Source organism: Pleuronectes platessa, chromosome 11, assembly GCF_947347685.1.
Source record: "Pleuronectes platessa chromosome 11, fPlePla1.1, whole genome shotgun sequence".
Classification (NCBI taxonomy): domain Eukaryota; kingdom Metazoa; phylum Chordata; class Actinopteri; order Pleuronectiformes; family Pleuronectidae; genus Pleuronectes; species Pleuronectes platessa.
In genome coordinates, this window is record NC_070636.1 from 25,403,009 (window position 1) to 25,416,220 (window position 13,212).

At 42.0% G+C, this 13,212-nt stretch overlaps 1 long non-coding RNA gene across 1 annotated transcript; it reads right to left on the minus strand.

Moving 5' to 3' along the window:
- Positions 1-8,417: 8,417 nt before the first annotated feature.
- LOC128451141 (uncharacterized) lies at positions 8,418-10,313 on the minus strand. Its single transcript, XR_008340073.1, has 4 exons — positions 9,979-10,313; positions 9,156-9,193; positions 8,903-9,056; positions 8,418-8,681 (listed from the first exon to the last, which is right to left on the minus strand). It is a non-coding gene; the product is annotated as an uncharacterized LOC128451141 (long non-coding RNA).
- Between the last annotated feature and the right edge of the window lie 2,899 nt (positions 10,314-13,212).

Consider the following 13,212-nt stretch of genomic DNA (forward strand, 5'->3'; position numbering starts at 1 on the left):
TTGTTTTCAAGATCCCTTTATCAATGTTTACAACCACCACAAATCCCCCAAGCTGTGAAGCCTTTGTTAGGTGACCTTGTGTGTGAAGAAGTCATATAACATCAGTTACTTGAGCGACACCCTGACTTCTATGGGAAACATTTGCTCATCTTTCTGAACATCAAAGTAGTTCCTTATATCAATCATTTTCCTGAATAGTAAAATTACTATCACACTTTTTAATAAGAAAAAATTGCAGGTCATGCTTGGAGTTTAGTTATTGATTACACTGTTCAGGTTTTATTGACGAGTATAACTGGAGTGTGTCCTGATAATGTTTCCTAATGGAAGCATATATAACGTGAATAAAATTGGGCCGAGAACAGAGCCCTGTGGAACACTGTGGTTAACTTTGGTGCGCACAGATGACTCACAAATCATAAATTTGCATGAATTGGAATCGATCTGAAAAAATAGGGTTCAGGGCAGTTCCTTTAATGCTATTTGCTGCACTAAGATCTAACCGAACGAGGACTACTAAACTATAAGAAGGTTATTACTGACTTTTGCCAAGGCTGTCTCCGTGCTGTGATTAGCTCTTAACCCCGACTGAAAGTCTTCGTTTACATTACTTTCCTGGAGAAACTACCACACCTGATTGGCTACAACCTTTTCAAAGATTTTAGACTGGAAGGGGCAGTTGGATATCGTCTGTAGTTGGCTAAACCTCCGGGTCCAGGGTAGAGTTTTTGAGAAGGGGTTTGATTACAGCTAGTTTAAAGCACTGTAGTACATATACTGATGATAATGAGACATTGATTGTGTTCCGTAACGTAGTATCAATTAGGGGCAGAATTTCATTAAATGATTTTGTAGGAATGGGATCTAAGATACAAGTTGTTGGTTTAGAACAGGGGTTTTCAACTGGTTTGGACCACCATTCTGACTAGAAAGTAATCCGTGGCCCACTGATGTGGGTACGCGCGCGTGTCTACGTGGATAGAAGGAAGTTTCGGTTTTCCATGTTGGTTTTATTTAAAAACCTCAAACAAATCTAGATATATCAACTTAAAAACCTCAAACAAATCTAGGAAAAAATCTGTGTAAAAATCAACAAAAACTGTGGATTTTCAGTGTATTTAAGAATTGAAAACAAAATAAAAATGCAGTTTGTAGTTGTACTGCATCTCAGAACCATATGAACATCAATATATAACATTCATGACTTAAATGTACAGACATGTAGCTGACATGTTGAGAACGTTAAATTAACATTGATCAATAACAATCAACATAAACTGGGGCTACAACTGAAGAGGGAAGATGACAAAGTAATGCAGAATATGTGATAAATGATAATCATACAATATCACACAAACAATTGAGGCCTACTTAAGTTTAACCTCATGATCACCAGCAGCAAATCCCACCTACTGCTAACAAATTGTTTCTCAACCAGCGAACGTGGTAAAGTTGACTGTTATTGCAATTAATTGTTTTGGTTATTATGTCAATTAAAGTTTTTTTTTTCCGCCCTTTTGTTTTATTTAATGTTTTTATTATTAATTCTGCCCGTTTGGGCCTTCTTTTTGGGAAAATAAAAATTCCCATCATACAAACTACATCTCCGCTCAACTGCTCTTCTACATCTACCTTTAACACGCATGCACAGGGGAAAACTACTGGCAGTTTCTAGCCCCAAGCTGGTGTCAAGGTTCCCCTCATCACCTTTATATTATTTTTGATATATTTTTCTTATTTTAGATATTACTCACGATATTCAAGAGTAATCTGGAAATGTGTTGAAATATCAAAGCGAATTTCGCGGACCCCCTGCAATGCCGTCAACCAGGGACCGCGGACCCCTGGTTGAAAACCCCTGGTTTACACAATCAGAACATATAGCCGTTAGAGCAGGAACATAATATTCTTTACTCCAATGCCAAGAGGATGGACTACACCTGCGCACCATCAAGGAAGAGCCAAGAAAGACCTTCCCTCGTTATTGACCAATCCTGTTCTACCTACTTTTATAAAATATTACAGACGCCGGCTGTTTGATGCGTTTTGATGCAAATCGAGACTTCTCCAGGGCTGCTAGAGTTACGGGGGAGTGTGTTGGATGCCCATTACTTTGCTGAACTTTTCATACCTTTTCATTGCTTCTTAAATAAATACTTGATTGAACAAAACCGAGTTCGGCTCTTCTCATATTTACGATAAACGAACACACAAAAACGACACTGGTCAGTCCCACATGACATGCCTTACCCCCCTCCCGTGAACAGGCTGCCCAAGGGCACACAGGAGTTTCCCGCACTTGTGCAGGCATAACCAATTTAGGTCTTTTAAGTCCCTTGCCCAGCCCCGTGGATCCCCCTCCAAATCTTTGTCGGTATCCCCAACACTGGAGGTGCGACTACTTCCTGACTGACCTCTTTGTAGAGAGCCCTTTGATTTATTCTTACAGCTGCATCAGAGGCCTCAGGATGTGCCCGCAGCCACCTGGCTGCTTGGTTGAAATGCCTTGGCTGCTGCTTCACCCTTGGTGCCAAATTGCTCCAGACCATCAGCTGCCTGGCTTGGTAAGCGTAATAGAGCTGTAGAAAGTAGCCTGAGGGGTTCTCTACCGGAATGGATAATTCTCTTTCTTTGTATGTAGAAGTCATTGTTAATTTAACTCCTCCCGGCTTTCCTCACACATAGTGAACGATGGCAACTAACAGACAAAGGCTGTTGATGGAGCTGGATTTGCTTGACATGGAAGAGGACTTGCTTGTAACGTATTTAATGAGACAAGAACAACAACAGAAGAGGAGACTCAGGCGGAGTTGATCTTTACGTCCATTAAATCAATCGAGGCCGAGGACGGGAGAATGTTCGAACTCTGAGGGATGTTGACGAAGAAATGCACTTCTCGTATTTCCGTATGTCAGCTGGCAGATTTGACGGCCTTCTTCGTCATGTGGAACCACACATACGGCACCAGGGCACACACAGCATGCCGGTTGATGCCGCCCAGAGACTCGCTGTGGCGCTACGACTTTTAGCCTCTGGTGGAAACCAACAGGCTGTAGCGGCGAGCTACAAACTAGCATCCTGCACGGTGCCCGGCATTGTCTCCGAGGTTTGCAAGGCGTTGTGGACAGCTCTACAGCCAGACTACCTACCCAGTCCCTCAACCAGCCAGTGGACAGCGATAGCAGCAGACTTTTGGCGGCTCTGGAACATGTTTCCCTGTCCCGTTGTCAAGTATTTTAAGTCATGTGTTGACTAGTGTTTTGTGCGTTGTTCATTGTGTTTTTGGTTACATGTATTTGATTTATATTAAAGAGATTTTCTATTAGTTTAAACACGTCTCTTGCCCCTGTGATTTCACAAACCTGTGCTGCTGCACTTAACATATATTAGTATTTCCTGGAGGTGAAACTCCCCAGGTGGAGTTGTGGCAACATCTCAATATCCACGCTTTCCCTCACGCTACATTCTGGCCATTCCGGAAATGATGACATTCGGAAATGATATCATTAGCGGACCAATCACAGCCAAGGGGTATCCCTAGGCTCTCCAACATGGCGACGTATAGTTAGAAAAATCTGAGTTGTACGTAGAGCTCTCCGTTCCCATGAGTCCATCTCCGTCAAAAAGGAGTAGCATTTATCGGATTTAACAATTTAGTAGCACTGAAAATGCACTAAGTCTACATACGTGTGTATTATAATGACCCAGGGTGACCACTTGCAACAGATCTACCAAATCTCCCTTCTCCAGCCCCCACCACTGCGATAGTGGGGTTATGTACCCGCCCGTTAACTGCCAGCAATTAGGCGAGTACGCAGACGTTTTTTTAGTGGCGGAAATTAGGCTTTTCGTCTAGTGTGTGTTCCTGAGCTGCAACGATTTTTCAAGGATTTTAGTGAGAAATAGTAAGTTAGAAAATAGGTTGAAAGTAATTGAGGTTTTTGGGGTCTGCATAGGGTTTCTTGAGAATAGGGGAGAGAGATGAGTTAATGATTTAAGTTATTAGAGAAGACAGAGGGTGAGCAGAAGTAGATTTATGAATGAGACCTATATTATATTTCCGCAACTGATGGAAGTTTAAAGCTGGAGAAAGGAGAGGAGGAAGGATCATATGAGGATGGATGAAGTCGACCAAAATAGGTGTGTTTCACTACTTGAATAAGTAAATTAGGTTGTTGCAGTCATCTGTGGAGTACATGTGAGGTGCAAGAGTGTCTGGAGACGCAGGATGGTATTAACAGTAGAAAATAGTGTTCTTGTGTTACCATTACCAGACCTAATAAGGTTGGCATAATTGTCTGATTTGGATGTGGAGAGAGCATCCTTGTAGTTTATAATGTGATCATTGCGCATGGTTTTATGGATAGTGAGACCAGTTGTTCTATGAAGGCGACAACCATTGATTTTGAGGTGACGAAGTTCAGGGGTAAAATAGGGGGTAGAGTGAGGGAAGCGAACAGTCCGAGTCTTTAGTGGAGCAAATGCATCCAGAATACTGTGAAGTTCATTGTTGTAGTGAGAAGCCAGCTCATCCGGAGTAGATAAGTTCACTGCATAAAAAGAAGAGTTTGTGTCACTAAGTGTCGCAGGAAATTTTGGGAGAATTTTCGGTTAACGGCTGTTATCCCCCTGAATCTGCAGGGGGATATCACCCCCTCTCTCATGGATTCCCCCATAATCCCATCTGTACATATGTAAGTAAACATGTCTTCCCAAAATACTAAATATAAATCCTTTGTAAGCCCATCTATTTTCAAAGGAAATATTGCCTTCAAGACTTCGTATAATTTCATATCTTTATCCAACTCTTTCAAATCATCAGGAATACAACGGTGTCAATTATTTAACAATATTGTGCCCTGATAATCAAGTTAATATTATCAACTGTTCATGCACTAAAATAAATTATGACGGCTTCAACTAAACCATCAGGATCATTTATTTTCTCATCTGTATCATTTAGAATTGAAACTATACTCCTCTTTTTTGCCTGTGCTTGGGACTTTTTAAAGAAATTAGGAGAACAATCTTTATCACTCTCCCACTTATCTCTTAGACACCTGCATTTACAGGCTTGTGCTCTACTGTGAAGAAACCATTTCTGTTTATTTTGCTAATGTTTTTCGGCAAGTCTTCATCTATGTGCCCACAATTTATCTATTGATTTTAGCAATTCATATTAGAACTTAAAGGAGACTTTGGCAGGGAAGTGTTTCAGGGAGCATATCCAGCTGTACCAGGAGTGTAATAGGCGCAGCTGTTAGCTGATTACTCCCCAGTTTAAAATGGCAACAAACATGAAGAGTATCTGTCACTGACTGAGAGACACGGGCCGAGCTGAGCAGCAACTAGAAGAGGTTATGTGTCTGGAAATGTTATGTTTGTTGTTGTTTGTAAAATGATATGATATAGAGATGTTTAGAATTGAGTCATTGTCATCTGGTTGTGTTGGAAGACCCTGGGTGGTAAGTGACTTTGCCAAAACATTGCTTATGAAGCTGCTGAAATGCGTCATACATAGCAATATCGCTGTGTCGTCAAGGCACTGTATATTTTTTAACACTCCTCCTCAACAATACTACCCCAACCTGTTATTGTGACACCTCACTTAACAGAGGACTGCTTCCTAAATAGCTTGTAGTTCCTCTCTGGCTTCCAAAAGTTTAGTTTGTGAAAGGTGCAGTTCCAACTTGTGCCAGTCTGGAGGTTCTTGATCACAACATGTGATTATGTTTTATTATCTGTGGATTTGTTATGTTTAAAACAAACAAGGTGGCGAATACAGAGAGCAGAGTTGTTGATTTCTATCTTGCTAGCTAACAGCTGTAGGGCCACTTTACCCTCATACAGTTGAAATATATGGTGATTTATCCCAAAACATTGTGCACTGGTTAAGCGTTAAGGTTGATTTATGATTGCATTACTTGTAATGTTACTGTCCGTTCCTGCACGTCAAGTGGAATCCAGGTAGGTCCAGAGCTACCAATTTACACCCCTTGTGGAGAGAACTACATTTTCACCTTTAATTAACATAAAGCATCTCTCCCTATCAATGTTATTGGAGTTTGATAGGACCAAAACAGGCAGTATAGCTGCACCGCATTCGATTTATAGCCAGGCTGTCATTGGCAGCATCTGTCTTTGTCTCGAGAATCTTACTGTCTTTACAAATTTATCAGACATGGGTAGGTGTGTCGCATATTTTTGACTTACACTTGTGTAGGTAGCTCCAGTATCAGTCATCATCAATGTTAGTTTATTTTCTACCAGCACCTCAATCATAGGATTGACTCAGCCTTGTGGCACCCATTGAGCAGACTGACCCCATGCTCCTGCTCTCCCCAATTAAGGGCAGGCCATGATTGTGATGGACAGGCTTGGCGTATGCGTCCAGGTTCCCAACAGACTCCCGAAGGACCACATGTCCCATTGGTCATCTCCCTTGACCCCTTTTCTGTCTGATTGAAGGTGGCCCCCTTAATGCTGGAGCCTGCTGTGTTTTATGCTGTTGGCTAAAGACATTAACAATGGGTGGTGCTTGGTGAGGTGGAGATGTAGATTTGGTAGGAGGAGCACTAGGCTGAATAGTACAGTAAATTCTTCCCCTGGTGGTTTGAGGTCCATTACAGGAGCTTGAAGCTTATTCTTATTTTCGTTTGCCAGCTCATTCAGTTGCAGTTTTCTCTCTATGTCTCGATCCTGCTCTCCTAGTCTCAGTTCATCTCTTCTATGTATTTAACAAACCATTGACCACATGATCACAGAACTATCTGTGTGTCTTTAATGTCAGCCCCACCACATCTCCAAGCCTGTTTTTGACAGGGACAGGCATAGTATCTAATATTGACGTTCTGATGAGCAAAGTCAGCATAGGACTGCTTTCTGCATCTTCTTCTGTCTCTTGCTTTCACCTTTTCAGCTCACGACTGATATATGCTGCTGGATTCTCAGTGTCAGAGATCGGCTCACCCTTCAGAGCTTTAGGGTCAATCACAGCCGGATACTCCCTTCTCAGGGACCCACATGCTGGGTCGGTATCGGTTAAACTCAGTCCTGTCTGCCTGTAGGTTCATCATCCAAGCATTACCACTCATGTGCAGAGTGGCCTCCATCTCTGTCAAGCCCCCAACTTTGGCCCACAGAGTTTTGATGTCACCAAGCACCAAGATTTCTCCCACTGTCTGCTCCTCAAATTATTTTATCCACCTACAAGCCCCCGCATGGAGGTCAGGCAGTCTGGAGTTCTGGTTCAAGGTTAAGTTTGCAAAAGAATATACTGTCCCTGTAACCCTTTTATTAATATTGGAAAGTGACCAGCAGCGTCATATCTGGCTGGGGTTTTTACCATATTTATGTCTCTGAGCGCATACTCTTACCCAGCCTCCCATCTGCTCAAACTCTGTCCTCTGCTTACTGCAATATCCAGGCTTCCTCCTAGCCCTTGCATGCGTTCTACCCCATGCTGCCCTTCAATGTCGCTACTCTTTTCCTGATTCTCCCTCTGACTGCTCTACATCTGATCTTGTCCTAGGCTGTTCCCTTCCTGTTTGCTGCCTCCTAGAGGCCCACAGTATTTGGAGACCTCAGCCTCTAATTGAGCTACCATCTCATGAACCTTGTTGCGTTCCTTGACCTGTTGTATACTTGTCGTGGGTGCAGTGTTAATTTCGTTGACGAAAACTATGACGAAAAATATTCGTTAACGATCTTTTTTTCATGAGGAAGACGAGACGAAGACGTAACGAAAACGGATCTTTGAAAATAAAAACTATGACTAAATCTATTTTAACTTTCGTTGACGAGCCGAGACGAAAATATTGGTGGTTGACTAAGTCACATAATTTTCATCGTGTCAGGCCGTCATGAAGTATCAGGAGCGGGCGAGTGAGTGTGTCTGTGTGTCTGTGTGTGTGTTTGTTTGTGTGTGCGCCCCAGATAGCGAACCGGTCCCGAGGCTCCGCCCCCAGCCCCGCTCGCTCAGAGACACAAGATCTGAGCTCGTCCATGTGAAGCTGCTTCTTAATAGTGGAAACAGTGAAAACACAGAGTTGCTCTGGTCTCAGCTGCTCAGAGATCAGCGCAGCAGCTTCTTGATCAGAGCAGAAGCTGCAGGTGGTTTGTACCGAGCTTCAGTTTCTGTGTCCGCCTCCAGTCTGACCTGCTCTCACTTTTTGTTTTCACGTTTAAAACTAAATATATATTTTTGAGCTATTAGGCTGCAGCTATATGTTTTTATTTATTTCAAAATAGGGTACTTCTTATTTCATACATTTCCCACAAATATTGGGAGGACTCAAATAGCCCTACAAAGTTCTGTGTTAAATTTATTTAAAAGTAGGTCACACTTGCCTGTGTATTTTCTCCTCTTCATAAGTGTTCAGTGTTTTCCTTTGTTGTAACAGGTACAAATAGCAATAGTATGTCAAGAGTTTTCTTTATTGTCGTTCTATAATTTCGTAAATGCAGCAAACTATAGTTTAGTATAGTATAACTTTATATTAAACTTTATTAGCTTTGCGGCTCCAGACACATTTTATTTGGGGGAAGAGGGGGCAAAATAAGTAAGTAAAGGTTGCCAACCCCTGCTATAGACCTATGCTGGTAGGGATATCTAATGGACAACCTAAGTACTGCTAGCTAAACTATTATGCAGTTTTAGACACAACACAGGGTCCCTGGGCCTGAGAAGAAAAGTAGTTTAATGTGGCTACTAAATGTGACTAAAACTAGACTAAAATGTAATTCGTTTTCGTCGACTAAAACTAGATTAAAACTAAGAAGGATAAAAATGACTAAATGTGACTAAAACTAACATGCATTTTCGTCAAAAGACTAAGACTAAATAAAAAATATGTGCCAAAATTTATACTGCGTGGGTGTTGGTGTAACCAGTACGACTTACTTATCTTTCCAATTCCCCTGAGAGCCTCATCTTTTTGAGTGTAGCAGTCCATTACCTGCACCCTCTTTGGAGTTTCTTTGTTATAGTCCTCAGACTCGACATCCACTTTGAACTTCCCTGTTCCAGACAGGATTGGATATAGTCCAGCTGCGTTCTGTGACAGCAGTTGCTTTTTTTGTCTCATTCTCTTCTTGCTCTTATATTTTGGTTTATTGTCTTTTATTAAGAGTTCTATATTCTCACACATACTCACATCAAATGCACCCCCATCTGTCCAAGCTGGGTCTTGTTCTTCAAACAAAAGATATCAGAACTCTTGAACAAAATGCACAATAAAGAAAATGATAACACTCCTGCTTAAATGTCTAGATTACCAAAAGGATATTCAAACACCAGGCGCCTCATTTATAACTATTGAGACGTGTGTACGCCACTTCTCACGCAAACATTGGGATTTATAAAAACAAAATTGACGGGAAAATGTGCGTATTTCCAGGCAAACTCTGACCCATGCATACGAACATTTTGGAGATGGGAAAGTGGCGACGCAGACGTGAGGTGGTGACCTGAAGTCAGATTATTGATCCAATTCATCATTTACATTAAAACCAACAGCTTAGTTTTGCTCACGTGACATATCTGTTCCACACGAACCTTTTAATTAAAAAATGTATAAAACAACTTACAGCAAATTACATTTGGATTCCAATTAACAGCGGAGATACGGAGCTGAGTCATTATAAGGTTTTAATAATATCTTCTAACACTGTGCGTGTGTAACCGGTCTCTCTCTGGTGGTGATTTTCTCTGCGTTGTGTCTAAAAATGGATGACCAGGACTTGTTCTTTTCTGACACAGGACTTTTATTTCTGTTCAGAGGTTCAGCAAAAGAACAGAAAACATTCATCATTTGGTCACATGCCGGTCTCAGCCAGATCTAGAACATTCTCTAAATAAATAACAAAATTATAATTTACAATTACCTTTGAATGTCTCACATTCAATCAAACACATCATTAAAATAATCAAATCTTCTATTTACAAAATCCACATGAGTCTTATGCAACAAAACATACCTGTTCAGAGGTTCAGCAAAAGAACAGAAAACATTCATCATTTGGTCACATGCCTAACAAAAAAAATACACAGTTCAGAAGGTATTCTTCAGGACACAAAATGACGGACACCTATGCACTTACACAAGCAAGCTAGCAAACTTAATACATGTTTGCTAGCTTGCTGTAACACTCTGAACTAACTCAAAAATGAAAATGAACCATAAAAGAATGAAGCAACTCGACTACTATGATCGTATGAAACACATGACACATTTTAAATAACTTACAGATTACTTAAATTACAAACTTTACACATTAGTGTCGCGTTGTAAACGATACGTACCGGTCTCAGCCAGATCTAGAACATTCTGGTGAAAACCGGGAGGATAAATACAATGGCCACTCGCGACCAACAGAGGGCGCCAAACACATGTGAAACACACAGTACAAAATCATTAATTAACAAAAACAGAAGGATTTCTGGCGGAATTAAATAATACTTTTAATACATGCTACACGTGTATGATCAAATCGCTGCAGGAAACTATCATCAGGCGCACAGAGCGCACAGGAGATCACTTACAAGAAATGAAGAAACTTTCCAAATAATATCCCAGAGGAGGCGAGGATCCACAGATGTGAGGGAATCGGTCCGATGCTCTAAATAAGTAAATACTGCCGTGACAGTGGTGCGGGGTTATGCGTGATGTGTGCACAGGAATGGAAGGATGAGGAGGAATAGAGGGTTCAGCGATGTCTGATCAGCTGATATAGATTCTATTTATCTGTGATCTGTGATCCTTTTTTTACTTCAGGCTCCGTTCTTCTCTCGTCTTCACTCTAACAGATTGTGTTATCCACAGCAGCGGCAGAGTTTCAGTGTATTTCTATATTAGTGACAACACTGCTGTCCCATAAAATCGCTCTTCACCTCCACCTCACTAACAAACACCTTAATGTCAGTGTCAGAAAGTTTCGCTTCCTCTTCTCATCGCTTGATGCCGTGACTCTGCCAGGACTCACGGTGGAAACCCATTTGTCAGCAGCATCATTTAATATTCATGCTGTGCTTTGCATTGACCATATATGGTTGGAAGTGGGCGTGTGGAGGGCGGATTTGGAGACAGATCCAAGTAGAAACGTTTCCAGGTGGACTGTGATTTATAAAGCGAACATTGCGTTCAGGTGTGCGTGCACACGGTTTTATAATTAGGAATTTTCTTTGCGTACGCCATTTCCGGCTTTTGTGCGTACGTACACTTTTAGTATGTATCCTACACACTGTTTTATAAATGAGACCCCTGATTGTGAGCAGCTTCTAGCAATGGGACAATTCTCATGACTAGTTCTGCCTGGCGAGGCTGTAATTCCTCGTCCCCTTTTGGAATCACAGATTTTTGGATACACTCTTCCTCAGATTAAAATGTTTCTGGTCTATCCTCAACATTCTCTTGAGGTATCTGCATCCTCCTTCATCATTGTCAACACAACCATAGCACAATCCAATTAACGTCTGTAGCACTTTCTTTTTGTCATTGCTAACTTTAATCTTTGTCAGACCTTACATTTTTGTTTGTCATTTCATTTAAGTCTCACTTTCTGTACTTAATTTATATTCTGTGTCTTGATCTTTTATTTCAGTTTGGTCCCTATGCTGACCATTTATTTTCCCATACTTATGGTCGCTCATGGTATTTTCTGTTTGGTAAACTAATCTTACATTTTTCGTCGTTTTTCTCTTTACTTAGATGAGTGGTTCTTGCCATTATATGGATTAGAACTGTAGTCGAATAGGCCTATTCACTGTATAGAACCCTGTCTCTGCACAACACAACTGATGGTCTCAAACAAATTAAGAAGGCAAGAAATTCGACAAACAAAACCTGTTAATTGAGAAATTCCAGGTGACAACTGCATGAAGCTGATTGAAACAATGCCAAGAGTGTGCAAAGCTGTCATCAAAGCCCCAGGTGGCTACTTTGAAGAATCTGAAATATAAAACATATTCTGGTTTAACACTTTTTTGTTTATGACATAATTGTGTTCCTTCATAGTTTTGATGTATTCAATATTAATCTGCAATGTATAAAGAAATAAAAATTAAGAAAAAACATCGAATGAGAAGGTGTCTCCGAACTTTTGACTGGTACTGTATGTAAAATCGCAAGTCGTCATTACAGGCTATTTTGTCACTTCAGTGTGAGTGTTTCTGCTCCTCCGCCTGTGTTCTCCTGTGGTGAACATCCTCACACCAACGGTTACCCTGCCATGTGAATTAGTCACCTAAAGCCCAGGTAGGCTCATTCAGTTTGAGCCCTAGGTTCGAGTCTGAACCATTGCAGATCTCCACTCCAGAAGTCAACTTTCTGATTGCCTGCATGGTTTTTCTGAGTCTGCTGCAAACTGCCTTTAAGGTCATTACCAACTGACTGTGCTGTATGTTGTGCTGTATCTGGGTCCTACACACACTCGTTACACAATTGTCATTTTTAGGGATGCACCGATTTATCGGCCGAACATCGGTAGCGGACGATATTCGCCTCGTTAACTGATATCGGCTTATCGGTAATAAACTTGACTTTCACCGATATCATTGGCCGATGTTCATATTTGTGGTAAAACCGCTGGGAACGTGCCGCGGCTGGGGGAGCAGTCGCTCCGTCGCCCTCCTCTCCGCGCCGCCAGAGGCTCAGTGTGCGGCACCGGGAGGTCCTCATCCGGTGCCGCCTAACGGCGTCGCTGGTGCCGCCGGCGCGGAAGGCGGGCCGTTGGAGGGGACAGGGTACGCGGTCAGCGGCGGCCACTCTGGACGCATGTCGGGCCCTTCTCGCGGATCACCTCAGCTAAGGCGACCGCTGAGGGAACCCTCTGTTCGCGTGGGGGGGGCACCCTGCGGTGGGCCTCGGCTGGCGCCTAGCAGCTGACTGAGAACTGGTGCGGACCAGGGGAATCCGACTGTTTAATTAAAACAAGCATCGCGAAGGGCCACGGTGGGTGTTGACGCGATGTGATTTCTGCCCGACACTAAAAACAGGTAAAACTGAGGAGGGCTTGTTAAGTTATCTTGACTCACGCAGTGTAACTCTGCGTAAAAAGTATGAGCGTAGCGTCTGTTTAAGTACTTTATTCTCATGTGCACCGGCTCTATTTATCCGTCTCATGCACAGGTAACAAGGGAATTGACAACATACGTCATACACACAGAAGCCGTAACACCTCTAATAAACGGCCAATACTGCTACCGTAAATCAA